Below are 21,735 nucleotides of genomic sequence, written 5' to 3' on the forward strand. Positions count from 1 at the left end.
AGATCATATAAATAATGAAGAAAACACGCGTCAGTTTAAGATTGGGCACTACTACAGATGGAAGACTATATAAAAAGAGGGATCAAGATAAAGGACATATGGAATTCATTAACAAAATACTTGTAAAACCAGAGCGAAATAGTGAGAGAGATTGCGATTTGTAACCGCCATTGTTATTTCAATACCAAAGCTTAGTTTTAAAGAAAGATGTAGCAAGTTGTTTTTATTAATTTCTTTAAGTGAAAGTGTTGGACTTATATAGACTCCATACAGAAGCAATCTCTGCAGAATATCTAAGAGTTATCTCTTAAGTTGTTACAGAAAATGGGATCTACTGACACTTGTATAAGACCAAGTCTTCTAAGTCTTTGAGCTGTAGATTAACACAACAGTGTGTTCTGTGTTCTATTACTCCCCTTCAAACTTGACGTGGGTTGGATCCAAAGTCCAAGTTTGCTTTATCCTTCAAAGACAGCTTGAGACAAAGGTTTCGTGAAAATATCTGCAAGTTGTTTTGCTGAAGGAACAAATCTAGTAACGAGTGTGTGGAGAGCAACTTTCTCACGAACGAAATGATAATCAATAGCTAAGTGTTTGGTTCGAGCATGGAACACTGGATTGATTGACATGTGAAGTGCTGAGATATTATCACAGGATAGAACTTGTGGTTTTGATTGGAAAATTCCAAGGTCACGTAGGATGAAAGAAATCCATGTGAGTTCAGCAGTTGTAGATGCCATTGCTCAATATTCGGCTTCCACGCTGGAACGTGATACGGTAGGCTGCTTCTTAGCACTCCAGGAGATACAATTAGACCCCAGAAAGGTACAGAAACCAGTGGTAGATCGTCTAGTAAAGGGGCACCCAACTCAGTCAGCGTCGGAAAAGGCATAGAGAACAAGACTGCTGTGCTTGAGATAGACACTGTGCTTGAGTATGCACAGTGTCTATCTCTACACAACAGTGTGTTCTGTGTTCTATTAAGTTTTACATCATCTAATCTTCAATATTCATTCAAACTTTAGTTCAATCTTAGAAATCTTAGAGAGTTTCTCCTAAACTCTACACAAACCTTAGAATATGAAAACTAAAAAAGAAAATAAAACTAAATTGGCATATATGCAGCACTATAATTCTCCATGCTTCATTTAGATTCTGAATGTGACTAGTTCGGGATCAACTCCTTCAGGTATCCGACGTTGTAGGGGATATTTTGGAAGAGACTGAGCGGTATACTGAGCAGTCTGAAGGTACATTTTGTACTTATTTTCCACATTTTTATCTGATACGCTCGAGCAAGAATCATTAGAATTGCCATGAGTACTTCTTGCTTTGTTGCTGCTGCTGCCAACACCAGCACCGCCAAGTGGCTGCATGCCACTTAATTTCATACTATTAAATAGATTCGATGCACACTCCTCTGCATTATTTAGAACATTTCTCCTGAATGTCCAATCTCCTGTGTTCCAGTTGAAGTGATAGAGTGGGAGGAATCTTTGGCCGTAGAGCGCCAAGAACTCTATGGCTGCTAGAATGTGTTCAAATTCAGTCATGGACATGTAATAAATGAAGCTAATTCTCGTCCATCCTGGTTTTATACCACTGTATCCCTGCAAAATGAGATTAGACTTGATCAGTTTAAGAACAAGAATCAAAGTTTGAATAAAGTTTGTACATAGTTATGATTTTTTTTTACATAGTTTGTAATAAAGTTTGTACATATACACATCTAATTCAACTTGAGTTGACTGTTAACATTGTTGTGTGTAATTGAGGCAAGACCCTAATTTCCATCTGGGGTGAGGGGAAAAACCTAATTGGCTCATCTAGTGTGTGTGTGTGTGGTTGGGGTGGGGTAGGGGTGGGCAATGGGCCGGGTCGGCCGGGCTAGCCCGGCCCTAAACATTTAAAGTCTTTCAGTTATTAGGGCCGGGCCAACCCGGCCCTAAAGTCCCTATAGGGCCGGGTCGGGCTGGGTCATAAGTCTAAATTTCAAGTCCTGACCCTACCCTAAGCCCTCTTTAACAGTTTAGGGCCGGGCCTATATATTTTCTTCTTTTTACTGCATCAGTTTTAAAATTTATTTATATTACAAAAAAATTTCAAAGATTTGCAAATTCAAAGTCCCACCACTTTGAAATTTGAATAACAACCAATCTAGTAATAATTCTTGATAAGTCCAACAATTTAAAATGCATATCCACAATCTAATAAACTGAAGTACATAGAGACTCATATTTATATTTCAAAATTACAGTTAAAATGCACAAGACACATTTTTGAATGAGCTTTCACTGACATAAATCCGTTATTTCTTGTACTCAAATCTCACCAAAATTACATTTAACATTGAAGAACACAAAGACAAATAAGAGTATGGAATGAGTTTTTACTGACGTTAACCTATTTTTCATTGAGCTAGTGCCCAATGCTCATTATTGTTCTTGGCGACTAGGTTAGACGGGGAGTTGTGAGATGTACGTGAGTTGTGAGATAGAAACAATTAGGTTTACAAGTTTTTATGATATAAGACAAGTTATTATAAGTACCCATACGGTAAGTGATAAATTATAAAAGACAGTGTTATTTTAATTGAAAATATGTAACAAAGAGTTTGATAGTTTTAGTTGTGTATTTTATAGTGAAATTATAACTAGGGCTTGGTTAGGGCTTAGTTAGGGTCGGGCCTATGTTTCAGAACCTTAGCCCCACGACCCGCGCTTTAGGCATTAGGGGCGGGTCGCCCCCGCCTCTAAACTCGCGGAGGGCTTTAGTTGTAAAAGGGCTTTATAGGGCTTAGGGTCGGTCGTCGGTCGGGGGCGGGTTAGGTCGTTAGGGCCAAATTCCCCCTAGGTGGGGGTGGGGGTGGGCGGGGGGCTAGCTATCCCTTGATCATATTATTGTTTTCTATACCATCTGATGAACATTATTGTACGTAGTGATGCGCTGATATCTATATAATTGTGACTAAGGTACAAAAGTAGTAGCAAAAGTTATGAAAGTACCTCTTGAATTGCAGCACGGAATTCCAATGATTCTTCCTTGTCAACATTCAAGAGAGTATGACCATAAGGACCAGCACAAGCACAACCCCCTCTTGCTTGTATACCAAATAAGTCATTAAGTAACTTCGTCACAAACCTTCCATGAAGTGGTTTATCCTTCTTTGTTGCCTTCTCTCTCCAAATATAAGCACTTGTATCTCTAATCTCCTTCTCTTCGTCCAATGAAGTTGTGTAGATAAGGAATGATAGAACTGGTTGGCGCTTAACTGAAGTATTACCTAATACATTGATGTTTGATTAGGTAACAACCTCTGAGTGCTCTATCCATCCATAGGTTATCTTGTGTTTCAATGAGATGGTACCCCATACATTCCTTCACCCAAAATGCCAATGCTGCTCGGATTTTTGAATAATTGGTGGGGTTCAGCGCCTTCACGCTCTTCGATGTTGTCGTAATATAGTGTTTCCTGTAAAGCTTAGAGCATCTTTAGGAGAGAAACCAAGAAGGGTTAACTAGTATTACCCCCCCTAGATGAGCCAATTAGGATTTCCCCCTTAATAGATGAGGAAATTAGGGTCTCCTCCTAAGTACACACAAAAAAAAAAGTCAACTTGGGTTGACCGTGTTTGTTTTGTGTGTACCCATCTAGTGGGGGGTAATATTCGTTAACCCAACCAAGAAAACACCAAATTTTTTAACCAAACAAAACACCAAACCAAAAAAACACCAGCCAACTTTAGGAGAAACATCAAATTACGCAGTTTTGGATAAACCGCGTCATATAGTCCACACGGTTTTCTCAACACCGCGCACTGAAGCCCATCTTAAAAGCCCAACCACACGCGGTTTTCCCAAAACCGCGCGATATATCGCACATTAACTTTCTTATTTATTTTCTTTCCATAGAAGCCCAAGCCCAAGCCCATGCAGTGTTAGAAAAACCGTGCGGTTTTTCCAAAACCGCGTGAGAGATTTGATACAGCACCAAAACTGGAACCAAATTTTGGCTGATTTGGTGTTTGGTTTGGTATTTTCATTAATATGTGACTCTCCTAAAGATGAAAAAACACCAAATTATTGGAAATTTAGTGTTTGATACTAGGAAAGTATCTCAGTTTAAATTTGTATTTTGATTCATAAAGTGAAAAGGCGGGCAAAAAGCTTGTGTTCACCGAACTCATGAAAGCATTAATTCTGCCCATTATATTAGGCCCATGGGTTAGTGTATCCAAAGGTTTTATACATGGAAAGTGAAATTCTGTAGGAAAGGAGTTTTCAATTGTATCATTAAAATCTACAATTGTTTAAGCAAATATTTTGCCCTTGAACATGCTCAAAGGAGATTGTATGTTGTAGAGAAAACAGAGTGAAAGGTAAATTATTCTTTGTGGAACAAATGGAAAAATTCCCATTACATCAACATTTCTGTTCAACGTTACAGTGAGTTCCAAAGGTCTTTCTTATGAGTTTACTCAAAATGGCGCATCGACAAGAGTCTTCGGGCTAGGTTCCTTTCGGGGTTGACCAGCCTTCGAAGACGTGAGTCCTTCAATGTAATCGGTGTGGGTATGCTTATCTAAATATTTAAAAAAACAAAAAATTCAAAAGGTCTCTCCTATTACAAAGAACCATCCGTCGCGAAGCTTATCCAGAAAATGTTTTAATCTATTTTATTGTTACTTAGTCCAATACAACAAATTTACTGGGCATCTATAAGATTATGGTCAAACAATATCCATAATCAAGTGAAAGGGAAGGTTCAGAGTTTCAAGTTAATGGGTCGGAAATGATCAATAATTAAAATGATTCATTCAACAGAGTATTTGCTTCTACAGGAATTCTCTTAAACAGATTATCCGTTTACGGACATGTTATATAGTGTCTTGACATATCTTATTTAGTGTCTTGAACAGTTTATTTGGTGTCTTTCCCACGACCATGTAATAAGCGTAAATGAAAAAGTTGTTAAGACACTATATAAGTTGTTAAGACACTATATAAGTTGTTCAAGACACTAAGGCTGTGCTTGGTTCAACGAATTTTGATACTCAAAGAAAGAGAAAATCCAGAAACTAATTTGCCATAATCCATTTTTGAAGAATGTGTTTTCTAGTTGTTTGGTTCACAATTTTAAAAACTGATCCACTGGATCAAACCCCACCTAAAACCTGATAACTCTGTACACGAGTGATTTTCTAGTTCCTCTCGAGCGACGACGATGGAATAACTTCAGCAAATCTCGGCCGACAGAACAAAAGGAAAGCAACTTCTCTCGTTTTAAAAAGGATGTTGTTTTCCTCAATAGTGGCCCTGAATGGAAAATGTTTTTTCTGTTTATCATTTTCTGTGGTCTACCAAACACCTAATAGAATTTAGAATCCAGGAAAGCATTTTCTTTTCTCCCATTTTCCATGAACCAAACGCAGCCTAAATAAGCTGTCCAAGACACTATGTCCGTTAACGGATAATCCGTTTAAGAGAAGGCCTGTTTGTTTCTAATGTTTTTTTAAGTAATTCTCATGCCCAGACTACCTACTGTGTAGTGGTTGAACCGGCCAGTGAAAATCTAATTATCAAAAGTAAACTTGGTCAAATTAATATTACCTTTTCATCAAAACCATTGACAAAGCCCACTGTTCCACCACCACAAGTAGAAGGAGCTGAGGATTTCAAATAATAGAGATTGTTGCTCATAAGCAAAATTCCAGGTGTGCCTGGGCCGCCAACAAATTTATGAGGACTAAGGAAAATTGCATCATAGCCTTCCAATTCGCCTGATCGAAGATCGATTTTCGCATAAGGCCCACTGCAATGAAAAACAAATCAATTTTAAAATTAAGTTCTAGAACGTATGCAGATTCTATATTCAAGCAAAGTTAAGAATTTTTACATTGCTTATTAAAATGTTGACCCTGAAGTAACAGACATTATTATTAGAGTGATGAAATAATGGTGCCGACAAATTTTTGGTAATGCTATTGTCAGAGTACTCAATCTCAAATGCAAATATGTAATGGATTTGATCTCTTACCTGGCTGCGAAATCGAAGCAAGCAAAAGCACCATGTTCATGTAGAAGCCGAGCTATGCCTCTAGTATCACAAAGAATTCCAGTAACATTACTACAAGCTGAGAAAGACCCCAACATAGGCCTATTAGAGTACTTTGAACTACTTAATTCTCTTCTAAGCATTTCCATATCAACCAATCCATCTTCATCCACTCCAATTTCTACAATTTCAGCTAAACTTTGTCTCCAAGAAAGAAGATTAGAATGGTGTTCATAAGGCCCAACAAAGACGACCCATCTCTCTTCAGGTCTAAGTTCATTAACCAATCTAGACCTCATAATTGAAGGAACAACCATGCCCATAACTTCTTGTAGTCTCTTTATAGCTGCTGTAGTACCTGAACCACAAAATATCAAGGCATCTTCTTGTCCTCCTCCCAAGCATTTCTTTATATACTTAGTTGCTTCATGCACCATTTTCGTTGTACGCTGTCCTACAAAACTATCGTCGGTATGTGTATTACCATAAAATGGAAGAACATTTTCGACAATAAAGCTTTCAATATGCAGTAACGACCTTCCCGAAGCGGTGTGATCAGCATATGTCAAGCGTCGCTTACCGAAAGGTGTGTCGAATTCGATGTAATTGCCTATCTGTTGTGATTGAAGCCATGAACATTTTTCGTGAATGCTTAATTCACTTTGGAGATCTATACCGCCTTTTTGCATTTTGAAACAGACTACTCCAAGGTTGAAATCATATGTCGTCACTACTTGTTGATGCGTCTCGTCGTAGTATGAGTCAGCTGGGTCTTTGGTTTACTGTTTTTTGGGCTGATTTTTTATGGGGATGTTACTAGTATCTCTACACTATATATGATAGCCGGGTTTTGAAGAACCCCTCCCCACTATGAGTAGGCTAATTTAGATCTCCTTTCTTTGATTATTTAGCCTTTCATCCTTTATGATTTTAAAATTTATAAAACAATTATAAAATATTTACATATACACCCCCCTCCCGTAATTTATAAAACTAGTATACTGCAAAGCAGTGGGAGTGAGCGGAGCTGCTGAGTGAGAGAGAGCGCAAGTTAAGACTTTGGGTGGGTGAAGAAGAAGGAGGAGTGTTTGGTGAAGAAGAAGAGAAGAGAGATTGAAGACAGACAGAAACCTACCAAACAACGTTTTGAGCCACGTACCCCCCACCCGCCCAAAAACGTTCGCTCCGCTCACTTGACAAGATACCTAATAATATCTTTCTAATTCAACCGACAATCTCCTACTCTTTCTCATTAGAAATTGCAAACACCTACATTTCCTTCCCTAATAATGTATTCTAAATTGAATTAACTTTCCACATCAATTTCTCTGTATATCCAACGAACAACAATCTATTTTTAAAGGTACTTCACTTTATCGTTTTTTTATTAATCTCGATTTATTGGTTTATGTTCTATTTTAAGTCATTGTTGTTGTTACTTGATTGATCTCAAGTAATTGATTTGGAGAGCAGATAGTCTTTGGTTTTCAATGAAGGATCTTTGTATTAGCTATTAGACTTGCCGCACATTAACCACCAACAATTTTCTTTTTGCATATTTTATAGAAGATAATGTTCATCTCCATCATTAATTGACTGCTCGTACAATTTCATTCGTGCTTTGTACGTAAATCTCTTTATTTAAGCCATTTGCTTATAACGTGCTTGATAATGATGCTCATGTTTAAATAAATTTATTCAATTGCAATTGAAAATCAGAGTCATTTTCAATCTAATGTCGAGTAGAACTCAAAACTGGTTTATCCGGATTCTGGAGGACTAATAGAGAAAGGAGAGGAAAGAGTAAAGCAAAAATAATGATATGGTGTTTTTGCTATCATTTTGCATCAACCACAAACCACATGAGCATATTTCATTTAAAACCAAAAAGTAATAATCAAAGTTTAAAATCAAAGGCCCCTTCTCTTTTGTCATGGTCACATAGAGATGAAATTAATTACCCGATGAGACGAGATGAATAAAACATGATATAGGAGCATATATATTGCTTGTCAAGATCTCCATTAGTCTTGCCGTGTAGAATAATTTGGTAATCAGAGTCATTTTCAATATAATGTCGAGTAGAACTTAAAACTGGTTTATCCGGATTCTAGAGGACTAACATAGAAATGAGAGGAAAGAGTCAAGCAGAGATGATGATATGATGTTTTTGCTATCATTTTACATCAACCACAAACCACACGAGCATATTTCATTTAAAACCTAAAAATAATAATCAAAGTTTAAAATCAAAGGCCCCTTCTCTTTTGTCGTGGTCACATAGAGGTGAAATTAATTACCCTTCAAAGGCCCCTTCTCTTTTGTCGTGATCACATAGAGATGAAATTAATTACCCCATGAGACAAGACGAATAAAACATGATATAGGAGCATATATTGCTTGTCAAGATCTCCATTAATCTTGCCATGTAGAATAATTTGGTAATTTTAGTCATTTTTACTCTAATATCGAGTATAACTCAAAAACTCAAAACTGGTTTATCTGGATTCTGGAGAACTAATAGAGAAAGGAGAGGAAAAAGTCAAGCAGAGATGATGATATGGTGTTTTTGCTCTATATATTTTCTTAATATATAAGAGCATATATTGCCTGTTAAGATCTCCATTAGTCTTGCCGTGTAGAATAATTTGGTTGCCTTGTTATCTCTGTCTCTACTACTTATAAGAGGTGTGGGTGAGTTACCCAAATAAGTTGTGTGTCGGTTTTGTTGGTTCTTAATTATTTGACACGTTACATGTTAAGCCATTTGAGCCACCAAAAGTGAATAAAAACAAAATACACTCCAGTTAATCAAAACAAAAGTCAATAAAGTTGTCAAAATTTGTATTTCACTTTTTGTTTTTTGTTTCTGTTTTGTTTGTTGTTTTCTTATATCAACCGGACCTAAGACCATACCTACATGGCCTGCAGAGTGACCCACTAATGTATCAAACGCAGTACAAACGGCAGTTACTTCAGGACACGTGCATAGCACGTGTATTTGGCTAGTACTATTATTAGCCAGTGGCATCACACTAACATTAATGAACCGGACCTATTTGTGATTTGGTTCAATCTCTCTTCCTTTTGGATTGGACTGAAGAAGGAAGTATCAATAATGTACAAAGGTATAAATGTTCTAAACTACACACTTGAATGGGCTGTAATTTTTCATCAATATATAGATGTTGAAATACCTATCTTGACTGGTTATGAAAATGCTTCTGAAATCCTAAGTGCCCCCCATAGAGTTGGTGTAAAACTACACGAGGTGCATATATGTTTTAATGTTTGTATATACTCTATAGTCAATACGCGGTAAACTCTGGAACTCAAACCTGGTGCCTCAAATACTAAGGCCTTGTTTGGCTGAAAGAGATATTGTATTACTTAACTATGATTAGGTGATACAAGTCATGAGATGAACTACTTATATGTCTGTCCTTTATCCTGTCACATGTTTTGTTTCGCTAATGTTTGGTTACACCTATATACTCATTTTTTATGTCATACAAAAGAAAAACTAAAAAAAAAAAAAAAAAAAAAAAAAAAAAAACTCGTAAACAAAATTTGCAAATAAAAACTTAAAAATAAATAAAAACTCATAAACAAATAAAATAAAAAAACTTTAATTAAATATTGAATATATAAGCACCCAATTGATTTATACAAAAAACATCCCAAAAAAAAGAAAATTCCAATTTGATAAATAATGTGAAGATTTAAACACCACTTTTTGGAGAGGAAAAAAAAAGTTTTAGAAAGAGAGAGAGAGAGAGAGAGAGAGAGTTCTTTACGTGTTTTTATTATTATTATTTTTCTCTCTCACATGGATAGAAAACATGTTTTAGCGAATCTAGACTTTTCCTTTGGATTTGCTTATCTACACTTTTGTGTTCCCGCAATTCAAAAGTCTTACTAGAGTATCCACGTTTTAGACAGACCAAACACCTATATAAGATAAACATGACTGCCATGTCACAAATTCCTGAATATGGACTCTTTATTCACACTACCAAACATAATCGATGATTTTCAAAACTTGGTCAACTATTGTCTGTATACACCAATAAAGCTTTACCAAAAATAAAAATAAAAATACACCAACAAGGCAACAATGCCACTAAACATACAAATATAGGCTACGGGAATGATTCGATCAAGTTCACTTTTTACGGTAGGCTTGGAATTGTTAGTCTTAGAGATGTGGAAATGGAGTCTTAATTGAAAAGGTCGTTCGCTATTTGCTAGCCCATTTGATGGTGTTGGATTTTAAAAGCTAAATTATATAGTATTCCACCCTGTTCCTATTGGCTTACTGGGTCTGCTCCAAAATCTCACAGGTTATTTGTCTAAGAGCATCTCTAGGTGGTGGTAGTATCACCTGCATGTTTGAGGCCAAAATTTGAAGAAAATATCCTCAAATTTTGACCAACTCTAGGTGGAGGCAAATATTAGTTGCAAATTTGGAGTAGGGCCTAGCTACCATGCGACATTGATACTGTCGCGCGATATTATCATTGTCCCAAGTTGAAAAAGTTTTAAAAAAAACACCCCCACACGACATTTCCACTGTCGCGCCAAATTGAAAAAGTAAAAAATAAATAACCCACGCGACATTGGTAATGGCGCGGTGTGTTGGTCAAAGTCAAAAAAAAAGTTTGGACGACATTAGGAGTGTCGTCGGTAATGTCGCTGCCGCATCCGTATCCGAAATCACAAATTTGCATCCACGGATGCGGCTAGACAGGTGATAACTCAGGATTTTCATCTACCTAGAGTTGGTTTTTTGCAAAATTTCGAGTTGTGGAAGCAAATTTGGAGGTGATACTACCACCTAGAGATGCTCTAATATTTTTATTGAAAAGAAAAAATGAAAATAAAGAACTACCCAAACTTGCTATTAAGGGTGTCAATGGGTACTCGTTTAACCGGAACTGGAACTAGAACCACAGAAAAAATAATGGTTATGGTTCTTAATTTTAGGAACCATTTAAAAATAGGTACTAAAAAAACCAGACCATATAGAACTAGAACGAATGGTTTTTTAAGCAAAAAAACCTAACCATAATTGGAACTAAACCGGAACCGAATGTTATTGTACTTTTAACATAAAAAATATATAAATAAAGTATATAAAAACTCAAAACGTTCATTTATATATTACTAAATTTTATTTTTTAGTGTAATATGTAGTTTTAATAATATTTAATATTATAAATAATAATAAATTTTTTTTTTGAAAGGCAAGCAGGGTTTTTGAGAGGTCCCTTATCCCTATTTTATTAATATTAAAATCATAACTTGGTTACATTCGTACATATTATTTGCCCCTGGCATCATCATATATTATCTTTTTTACATCCTCTGAAAAAAAGCTAAGAGTAAATTCTATGTAACTAATAGTAGGTATGGTGGATGCTAGTGTATCTGCTAGTTTGTTTGTTTCTCTAAATACGTGAGTAATGGAGAATTCTTCTAGCTGTTCTATCATGTCATGTATCTTTGTCATCATGTGATGTGCCCGACTGCCCGCCATGGGTGCTGCCCTTTGTTCTTCATGTAAATTATTACACAAGTCAAGTCTGTTTGCGCCTTAATTCTTTGACATCCCTTTCGCAATCCTAGTCTCAGCCCTTGTTCTAGCCCTTGCAATTCAATCAAGTCTATTGAATCGTAGTCTGCTTTACCATGTGCTGCTGCATCAACAACCCCATTATCATCCCAAACTACTGCTGCCCATCCTCCTTGACTCCCTTGAAGTGTGCCATCTATGTTCAAATTGTATATGCCTACTCCAGCTCTCTCCCAACGACAGTGCTTCACCTCTTTATGCTTCACTCCCACATTAATGTTCCATATCTCCATGAACCTGTTTCGTTCAGGCCCCTCCTCCATTTTAGTTTTGAGTGAGTGTAGCTTGGTCTGTACATCCCGTATTATCTCTTTCCCCACTTGCTCTGCCATGGTTTGCTTTTGCTGGAATATTCTCTGATTTCGTTCTTGCCAAACCTTGTATATGAAGCCATTAAAAATAAGCCTTACTGCATCTTGCTTATAACCTTTTCCTTTTGCCACTTGTAGCACCCATTCGATTTCTAGTTGCCATGAAGCTGCTTTCGGCCTCTGGTAACCTACAAATTTGAGGACATATTGCCATATAAACTGTGAGTATGTGCAATCAAAGAACAGGTGTCCCGTTGTCTCTCTTTCCCGCCTACAAATAACACAAGTATCATCTTGTATAGTATTCCACTCCTTCAGTTTGACTAAAGTCTTTAGTCCTTCGTTAAGTGTTAACCAAGCTACAAAAGAATGTCTCGGGATTCTGTTGGGAAACCAGATGATGCTATGCCATGTAATCGGTCCTTTTGTCTCTCTCACACTCTCATATGTGTCTTTAAGCGTGAACTCCCCCCTCTGTGATGCATTCCAGATGATTATGTCCTCTCCTCTGCCCACCTTGACCTCTTCTTCCATGTAGGTGATAATGCCTGGCATATGGACTCGAATGTGCCAAGGTGTATTCCAGCGCCCATTCTCAATCAAGTTGGTACTGGCGCATTTAGATTGCAGGTTGAGTCATAGAGAAGAGATAGAGGGAACTGCTCTTTCAATATGCCTATCGGATGCCATGGATCTAACCAAAACTTAGTTCCACGTCCATCTCCGATCTGGTGTTGTGCAATGTGTTTCGCATCCTTCCTGTTCTTCAAGATGTTTTGCCATACCCATGAACAGTCATTAGGTATCGTTAACTGCCAAAAAGTTCTATCCTTGATCAGATTCAATTTAATCCATTGTATCCCATAACGTTTCCTTCCCACTCACTAAATTCCATATGTGCTTTAGATTTGCTGCAATATTGGAGGTTCTAAGGTTTCGAATCCCAGGACCTCCTTCTTCATAAGGAAAACACAAACTTTTCCAACTGATAAGTGCATGGGATGTAGCACATTCCAGCCCCGACCACAAGAAGTTTCTACATAGCTGGTTGATGGAGTCTATTGTTTGCTGGGGCAACACAAAAGAGGATGTCCAATAGATACTCATGTTATTTAGTACTGCCTTTAACAACTGAAGTCTCCCTGCATACGACAATGCGTGTCCTTTCCATGCTTGTATCTTGGTTCTTACTTTTTCTATCAAGGGCACACAATCAGTGTTTTTCAATCTTGTAGTTATCAAAGGTAAGCCCAAATATCTCACAGGTAACTCTCTTCTTTGAAACTGAATCATACTTTCGACTTGTGTACATCTTGTCGCATCCATACCAGAGTAAAACATATATATTGCTTTTTTGTAAGTTGACTTGCAATCCCGAGTACTTTTTTAGATTGCTCAGAGTTTCCTTCAGAGCTCGTACTGTATCCAAGTCTCCATTCATGAACGTAATTAAATCATCTGCGAATGACAAGTGAGTGATGAGTGGTTTTCTGCACTTATAATGAAGCATATATTCTCCTTCCTCCACTTTCCGTCTGAGCATTTGAGTGAAGAACTCTATGACCATAACAAATAGATATGGTGACATTGGGTCTCCTTGCCTGATCCCTCTCTTTCCTTTGAAATACACGGAAGGTGTTCCATTTATCATAATGCTATATCTCGGCGTTTCTATGCATTTCTTAATCCACTACACAAACTGTAAGGGGACTCCAATTATTGTTAAAGCAAAAGTAACAGCCTCCCATCTTATAGTATCATATGCCTTTCTTAGATCAATCTTTACTGCACATCTAGGCGGGCCATGATCCCTGTGGTAGTTGTGGAGCAACTCATGTGAAAGTAAGATATTATCATGAATACTTCTGTCAGAAATGAATGCAGATTGATTGAGAGATATCACCTGGGACATGAAAGCTTTCATTCTGCGTGTCATGATCTTTGTAATGCATTTTTGTATATCACATTACAACATGCAATAGGCCTGTAATCACCCAGTGAGCTAGGCTTTGGTATCTTAGGGATCAAGGTAATACATGTTGTATTCACCTCTTGCAGCATCATGCCTGACCTGAAAAAATTCTTCACAGCTTTAACAAACTCATTGCCTATAATCCTCCAAGTAGCCTTGAAAAATAGTGAAGAAAACCCATCACTCCCTAGTGCTTTGACACTATCTATATCTGATAAACATTCAATAATTTCATCTCTAGTGACCTCCTTTATCAGCTCTTCTTGAGTATTTTGATCCAACTGTTCTACATGGATTCCCCCTAACATACTGAAGTCCATCTCCTCCATCTGATTTGGGCTGTATAGGTTTGTATAAGACTTCACACATTCCTCCCCTATACTCTCTATCTCTTCCAGAATCGTTCCATTCCTATCTCTCAAGCAAGTAATCTTGTTTGTCATCCTTCTAACTTTTACTGAGTTAAAAAAGTACTTGGTATTGCTATCTCCAAGAGTTACTACTTGATCCCTTGATTTATGTTTACATTCATGCTCCTCATCTATTGCGGCTTTGACATACTTTCTTGTTATCACTCTTTCCTTTGTGATGAGTTCTCGGTCCAATGGCTGAGTTTGTAACTGAGTTTGTATCTCTTCTAATTCTCTCTCCGCTTCGTCTTTAATATAGTTTGCAACCTTAAATATATGATTTTATTTATTTTTATTATTAAATGACATAATTACTTATATCAATATTTAAAAAGCGACTCGTTCGTGCGGTATTTTTGTGTTTTTAGTACACATTTTTTAATAAGACCAATAAAATATGTGTGTAAATAGTGAATCTCTTGAGGACCAAAATGAAGAACCGGAACCGGAAATACCCACGAGGAACCAGTGGTTATGGGGAAGGTTCCACAATTTTGAGAACCGTAAAAAACCGGAACTAGAATCGGAACCGCAAAATTAAATGGTTCTTAGTTCTTACATTAGTAAGAACCGGACATACCCCTACTTGCTAAGAGCATTTGCAATGCAAGTCATAACTTTCACCCCCTCTATCACCGCCACCTCCTCACTTTTCACCCCCTCTATCACCAACCCGGTGATAAACAAGGTGAAGCCACCAAAAGGTGATAAAAACATCTCGGACGGGATGTTAGATTCCGTCTGAGTTTTTTATACGAGATTGTAACATCCCGTCGATATTTTATAACGAGGCGGATGTAACATCCCGTCGATGGCTCAATACCAACAGACGCGAAACAGCTCCATTTTCACTTCATTTCCAGCCAAAATTCGATTTTGTAGCCTCCATTCACAACCTTTGAACACAAATTTCCATTCATAATGACTTCTCCATCCCCAACCCATCCCCACCAACCTCACCACATCAAGAGCATTCCCGATGGTTTGGAAATGTCAAAATTTCCAAAAAAAAGGGCAAAAGGATCGTCGTCGAGAAAATGTGGGCGAGGAGGACGAAAATTGAACTTGGGTTTAATTTTCCAATCACGTTAAGAAATCGAGGACCACCCACCATTAAGCTGGTTCGGTCCCACAGCTCGAGTGGCGGAATCTCAAGTAAGTTTTGATTTTTTTAAGTTAATTATTATTATTTATGTTAGTTTATATCAAGTTTGTTGTTGTTTGAATTTGTCGTTATTATTTTAGTTTGAATTTGTATTAGTTTATATTAGTTTATTTTAGTTTGAATTTGTCTTTATTATTTTAGTTTGAATTTGTATTAGTTTATATTAGTTTATTTTAGTTTGAATTTGTCGATATTATTTTAGTTTGAATTTGTATTAGTTTATATTAGTTTATTTTAGTTTGAATTTGTCGTGATTATTTTAGTTTGAATTTGTATTAGTTTATATTAGTTTATTTTAGTTTGAATTTGTCGACATTATTTTTTAGTTTGAATTTGTATTAGTTTATATTAGTTTATTTTAGTTTGAATTTGTCGTATTATTTTAGTTTGAATTTGTATTAGTTTATATTAGTTTATTTTAGTTTGAATTTGTCGTATTATTTTAGTTTGAATTTGTATTAGTTTATATTAGTTTATTTTAGTTTGAATTTGTCGATTATTTTAGTTTGAATTTGTATTAGTTTATATTAGTTTATTTTAGTTTGAATTTGTCGTATTATTTTAGTTTGAATTTGTATTAGTTTATATTAGTTTATTTTAGTTTGAATTTTATGTATTATTCGTGTTTGTTGAATGTAGGAAGTACACTTATGGAAAGTCGTTGTGCACTTTCAAATGTTGTGTCGTGGTGGCGTTGTATGAAATCAAAACGGATCCTAATTTTGTCACGATTTACGATATTATATCCGCCACACCATTTGGGAGTTTTTAATTGTAATTTGGGACAAAATGATCATAATTTGTTGTTTGGGATAGTTGAGCGGTGGTGGCCAACTACCCACACATTTCATTTCCCATGGGGTGAGCTTGGGATTACCCCTCTTGATTTCACAATGCTCACGGGTATCCCAATTGGTTATGGAGATGCCGTTCCTTTTTGATGAAACTTTAGAGGTTTTACTTTGAGTTTCTTTGAATGTTTTGATTTGGTTGAAGATGATGAGCAAGACGAAGTTTTTGATTATCGGCCGAAAGCGCTTTAAGGGAGGAGCTATAAATATGAGTTGGTTTACGGTGAGATATTTGAATAGACTCAAGGAGAAGCCGAAAGACTATCATATTGGTGAGGAGTCGATCCACTGAGTATGTATGCGTGCCTTCCTCTTCTACTTGTTGGTGCGGTATTATTTGGATATCTTGATAGTTATTTACGTGTCGGGTGGATGGCAGCTGACTCGACGGCAGAGAGAGGATGTGGGATTATGACCGGGGTCAATCCATCTTAGCATACCTTTACCGGCTAGACCTCGCTTGAGACGGCGAAAGCCGCTAAAGGCAATTTGTGCGGCTTTGTTTGGATTATACTCGTAAGTCTTATTTATTAAGTTATTGTTTCATTTCATTTATTTATCTAATTATTAATGTTGACATGTTTATATATATATTGATATTGTATTTTATCTATTGATGACATGATTGGTGGTACGAAAGCATTTTCGTGTGATGCATCCTGTTGAAGAGGTTGGAAGAGGATGAGACTCATGACCTGATTCCACGTATTCAAGCATGGGGGCTTCATCGTAGGCAGAGGGGGTATGGGGACCTATCACATAATATTCATAACACTCGTCAGCAGATTGAGCTTTTAGGAGCTAGTCGAATTGAGTGGCAACCCTGGGCCGAGTCCTTCATCTTTCGACCCTTTATCGCGGATATTCCGGATGTTCCGGATGGTGAGTACCGTAACTATCATATATGTGTCATAGAGCAATGTTTCTTTTCACCGAATGATACTTATAGGGTCAGTCACTCTGCATGGTACCTTGGGGACAGATGTTGGCGGCAAGTATCTGGAGAGATTGTTATACCTTACCCACCACCTATGGATATGACAGCCTCTGATATTCTTCCTGCTGTTCTTTCACACTATAGAGCAAACCCAAATGAGTGGCCAGACGCATCAGCTTTCAGTTTTACGGGCGACTATGACTTATATTGGAAGAGGGTTGGTCGAGGTCTCTTGCTAGGTGCGTTATACCGGGGCACCAATTTTGAAGGGGGGTACTAAGCATTGAGGCCCGACATTCATTTCCAAGGAGTGGAGTTGCCACAGCACAATGCATGATATTCAGATGCCGCAAAGAACTCCACAGATATTTGATGATGATGACCTTTGGCATTGGAGCATGATTACTTCTGAGGGGCAAGATATGAGAATACCTATTCCACCGTAGATGCACAGAAGCAGATTTGTCGATCATTCCGGCGATTAGCCGAGGTTAGTATGATTTGAATTTATTTATGATTTGTTATTATTAGTATTCACTATAACCCCTAACTTGCATTTGTTTTGTTAAACAGATGAAGTAAGGTCAGCTCCTTAACTACTGATGCTCTTTATGCCATGCGTGAGTCCTTCATGGAGTCCTCTCATCGCAGTTTGAGTACTTACAAGAAGAACGTGTCGAACTTTGGAGCTTGAGGCGTGTGCAAGAGTTGGAGAATCTTTGGAAGTGGAGTACCTCAAGCTCAAGCTCAACCGTGAGAGGCGACAAACGACGTAGGGGGAGAGCTCTTCGACCGGCCCTCTCGGGGGAGGAGGTCTCGATGGATATTTTTGTAGTTTGTAATAACCGGCGTAATTACTTGTCTTATGGCGTTTGGGATTGTTGTTTGTAATGAATTTTTGATTAGCGAGTTTTTTTCTTTGATGAGTTTTGGATATGAATATGTCATTAAACAAAGGAGGTTATGTCCAATTTTTTAAGAAATTATAAGTTAGTTTTTTTACCGAAGTTTACGTGTTAGACTTGGGTGTTGTTCATGATTGTTGTTTGTCTTCTTTATTATTTTCAAAGTATATTAGCAGGTTTTTATATGAATATGTCAATAAAACAAATGAGGTTATGGCCAAAAAAATTAAAACTTATAAGTTAAGTATGTTTCCAAAAATGGAACATTCGTTTAATTTCGTTCACATTTGTTTCACTCATTTCCTGTCATTGTTGAAAACAAAGAAATTTTTAGTTTGGAATATCACTCATTTTGCGTGTGGTTTGGTTCCGGTCTTAAAGGACAGAATAGTGTATGGGGATACCGAGACGGAATGTAACATCCCGTCCGGTTTTTAGACCGAGACGAATGTAACATCCCGTCTCGGTTTTAAGCCCTCCTCCCCGCACATTTTACTATTCCGCATAATGCAATTATGGATGGTGGCCCATTTGGAATTATTGAGGGTACATGGATAGACATTTGGATACAATGTGTTGTCACTTGGAGAGTGAACAAAAATCTAATAAAATGTGTTGTCAATTGGTAAGTGGACCAAAATCAAAAAGTCACATGTGACCTTATCATATGTGACCTTACCTTTCATATTTCGTTTTACTCTTCTATCTTTTATATCAAACAAACAACATAGCCATCTTCTTCCCCACAACCAAGCTAAAAATAGGAAAAAATGTCTAGAGAAGAAAGAATTACATATAACCAAAGGTTATGGGGAGGATCTAGTAGTAATAGTTAGTTCGGTTTCACCGGTCGCCTTTTACGGTACCTGAATAAGATGACTACATGGAAAAGTAAAGAGATGAGCATAATGATATGATGAAAAGGAGGAGGAGGAGGTTGCGGTTATTATCCATCACTGGGGGGGCATTAATGACTCAGCAGCCATTGAAATTGAAGATGTGGATACGACAAACGCGGTGGATCCGGCAGGCGATACACGCTTAGAGATGGTGGTGATTTCAAGAAACAAAAGATAATGAGGGATTACTTCCACAACACCTTGTAGGTGGCCTCCTCATAAGTTTAGGAAGGTACACGGGATGACAAGAGAGCTTTTATGTATATGTTGCATACCGTTGCATCATTCGGCGATTACTTTAAAGACAAGGTGGATGGATTGGGTCGGCTAGCAATTTTAAAAGGGACTAGGCTGCGGTTGCAAATTAGCAACCGGTTGTTCTTCCGATTCAACGGATGAGTATTTACAAATTGGAGATTCCACAAAGAATGTATCTATGAAGCGTTGGTGCAAGGCAATTATCACGGCGTTTGAGGAAGAGTACTTGAGACCTTGAGGCATACTAGGATATTAGCTGAAAATGCCAAGGGGTTTTCCAGAATGCTTGGATCAATCGATTTGTATGCAATAAGAATTGCCCAAGTGGATGGGCGGAACACATGTAGGGTACAAGAAGGAACCAACTTTGATACTTGAAGCCGTTCTTGACAAACATTGTTGATCCGGCATTGCTTCTTCGCCCTCAGTAATGACATTAACGTGCTTCATCGTTCTCATGTTTTTGAATCATTAGTTCAGGTGAGGCTCCCGCCAAATTTAATGTGAATGGTAATGACTATGATATGGGATATTATCTTGTTGATGGTATTTACCCAAAATGGGGCACATTTGTTCAAGCCATTCGTTATCAGAAATAAGCATGAAAAGATCTTTACTCAACGCCAAGAAGTGGACGCGTTTGGAGTTTTTAAATGATGGCATATTGTTAAAGGCTTCTGCGTTGTCATAGTGTTGTTGTTCTTGGAGATATAATGAAGGCATGCATTATAATGCATAATATGATTGTTGAGAATGAACGTGAAAGTGGAGTTTGGAATTGGAAAGGTCAGAGGAAAGAAACAATACCTGCGCTCTTTCAGGAAGATGATGGTTTTCATTTTGTCTATCAGATGATTGAAGCAAGAAATAAGATCAGAAATGAAGTTACACATACTAATCTTCAAAAGGACTTAGTTGAACATGTTTTAATTGACCGGCATTGAAGAAATCCGGTACAATTTATGATCCAAATTGGTCGGATCCGATGAGGGAGAAGGAGGGCCGAAATTAAAATGGAAATGAAAATGTATTTCCTATGTATTTCCTAACGTGAACTATTAAGTTCCAACGTATTTCCTATGTATTTCCTATGTATTTCCTAACGTGAACTATTAAGTTCCAACGTATTTCCTATGTATTTCCTAATGTATTTCCTAATGTATTTCCTATGTAGTTCCAACGTATTTAATCAGTTGTATTTTAATGAACTATATTACAATGTATTTTAATTTGATTGGTAATTGTATTTCTATGAAAATAATTATATTGGACCAGAACATACATAGTGCATTAATTAAAAAACAGTTAGATAAAAATACATAGTTCATTAATTAAAAATACAATGAAATTAAAATACATAGTGCATTAATTAAAAAGACAAAGGAAATTAAAATACATAGTGCATTAATTAAAATACATAGTGCTTTAATTAAAATAAAATACTAGATAATTAAAATACATAAGCTTAGTTAGAGCTAGAACCACCTCTAGCCCTTCCCTATTCAAAGACGTATTTCAGCTTGTTGTTGCTCGATTATAAAAAGCGGTATCGGGATGGAGGACACTTATATCGGTCGCTAAAATCTTAGCTTCATATTGCATCTTTTGAAGCCGATTTTTTTCAATTGAACCTGATTTTTTCTGCTTGAATCCGATTTTTTTCTCTTTGCCATCACAGTTCTTTGACCATATGCAAGTTCCCTTTTCCCTAAGTTCTAAGCATTTTTGTGTTTCATTTGCATCCCAGTGCAAATGTATCCTCTAAACGTGTAAAAGTAACCCTCCAACATACCAAATGATTTTTCTTGGTTCCTTTTGGACTTGGCTTTCTTCGATCCAAGAGGACTCCATTTCTTTTGGACGCTCTATTTCTTGAGAACCCTCCAATTCAACTCCACCAACACTTGGTGAATTAGAAGTTGAATCTTCACCATCATTTTTGCGACCTTTTCCTTTGTGGGCTAACCTTGCCTCAAAAACGTTACTCCACTTTGGATTATCCTTGAGTATAACGTAACAATGATCAAGTGAAAAAGCCGATTTTTCTTGTAGTTGGTACGTCATCCTTGCCTCGGACAACTAAAAAAAAAAAATGGTGGTAATTAGACTAAAATAATCACTAGGACTAAGATAATTAAACTGCAATAATAATTAGACTAAGATAATAATTAGACTAAGACTAAAATGGAAATAATAAATACACTAAGATAATTAGACGAAGACGGAAATAATTAGACTAAGACTAAGATAATCAATAAATTCCAAATTGACAACGTTGTAATTACCCGGCTTTGTATTGTTGTACCACTTGCATGTCGAGCCTCCACCGCATTCACA

The 21,735-nt window shown here is 37.0% G+C and overlaps 1 protein-coding gene and 1 pseudogene across 2 annotated transcripts in view; both read right to left on the reverse strand.

Moving 5' to 3' along the window:
- The window catches only part of LOC147491236 (serine/threonine-protein kinase ATR-like), a 75,914-nt gene that overhangs the window by 29,985 nt on the left and 24,194 nt on the right, over positions 1–21,735 (reverse strand).
- On the reverse strand, positions 192–7,280 carry LOC147491238 (uncharacterized; annotated as a pseudogene). Its single transcript, XR_015199129.1, has 4 exons — positions 6,038–7,280; positions 5,611–5,812; positions 3,006–3,472; positions 192–1,610 (listed from the first exon to the last, which is right to left on the reverse strand). The product of XR_015199129.1 is annotated as an uncharacterized LOC147491238 (transcript).

Source organism: Coptis chinensis, chromosome 6 (genome assembly GCF_015680905.1).
Source record: "Coptis chinensis isolate HL-2020 chromosome 6, ASM1568090v1, whole genome shotgun sequence".
NCBI lineage: Eukaryota > Viridiplantae > Streptophyta > Magnoliopsida > Ranunculales > Ranunculaceae > Coptis > Coptis chinensis.